Source organism: Cibotium barometz, chromosome 61 (assembly GCF_041138505.1).
Source record: "Cibotium barometz isolate CiBa-2024 chromosome 61, ASM4113850v1, whole genome shotgun sequence".
Classification (NCBI taxonomy): domain Eukaryota; kingdom Viridiplantae; phylum Streptophyta; class Polypodiopsida; order Cyatheales; family Cibotiaceae; genus Cibotium; species Cibotium barometz.
This window is the reverse complement of record NC_141106.1, coordinates 29,678,708-29,680,064: the sequence shown is the minus strand read 5'-3', so window position 1 is coordinate 29,680,064 and position 1,357 is coordinate 29,678,708.

The window sequence follows — 1,357 nt, the reverse complement described above, 5'->3', positions numbered from 1 at the left end:
TAATAAAATCAAGAACATCAACTAAATTGTAATGATACTCAATAATGAAAAAACTCATAATGATATAAACATCAAATAAGTACATCAGAATGAAAGTGAGCTACCCCAGCTAGTCTGAGGTTAGTCACTGCCCAAAAATCTAAGTACAATGTAAGTGAGCTAACCCAGCTAGTCTGAGTTTAGTCACTATCAACGGCAACCCAATCAAAATCGTCATCTCTAACTGCCGGTCGACGTGCGCGTCGAGGCTGCTGTGCACGTCGAGGAGGCTGTGCCGGCTGTGCGGGGGTCGTCGAATGTCTGTGGGGAGGTCTGCCTCAAAGGCAGGATCGTGAGCTGGTGCCGGTGTACTCAGGAGCTCACGAGTCCCAAAAGCTGCTATGGCCCTCTCTCTCTCTCTACGTCATGCTAATGCAAGACGCCTCTGTCTGTAAACCCAAAATCTATAATCTGCAATGGTACGTGTCTGCCACTCTGCTCGTGTAAGCTCCTCTGCTGTAAGGACACGCTGCTCATGAGAAGCGGCACTGCTGCTAGCACCATCACCCGAGGTGCCACTAGGACCAGCACCACCCACGCGCTCATATGCTGTGATCGGGCTCTCATGTAGGACTCTCTGGTATGCATCAAACTCATGTGAGCTCCACTCAATCTCTAGAGGCACCTCAGGCTCCTGGGCTCTATCGTCGAAGGCGTCGAGTCCCAAGTCAATAGCTGATGTAAAATCAATAGGCCTGCCAGTCCTAGCATCTACTCGAACGAGGCCTGGGTGAAGATCATCGATGCCCAAAACTCTGTATGTCGCTAGGTCGACGCGTGCACGGCAAGAGGGGCATGCTGAGAACCGTACTAGCTCCTGGGTGATGCAAGACAAGTGGAAAAAATGTCCACATCCCAGGGCATATCCACCTGTACTATCAATGTCCTCGATACATAAAGCGCAGCACGCATCACGTAGGAAGGGTGGTGCATCCTGCGGGAGAGGTCGTCGAAAAACCTCTGTGAGACAGGCCGTGGATATAAAGGTAGGTAAGGCACTGTCACGTCCGAGGATCTGCGAAACTCTTGAACATGCAGCATCAACTGCTCTGTCCTATGCTGGGCAATCTGCTCCATAATCTGATGATGCTGTGCCTCAGCTCTAGAGCACCTCCGTCCGAGCCTACGCAAAAAAGTAAAGCATTAAAATAATTGATTAGTCTCTCATTAGGTTTTACTTAAAGAAATTTATAACTTAGGACCTTAATTATAACTCTTGACCTTAATTATAACTCTTTTACGTGCAAGAGAAACCTACCTAGACTCTCTCAGATGCTGTGCCTCTGCAGTAGCTGCCTCTGCCGTCTGTAATGCAGCT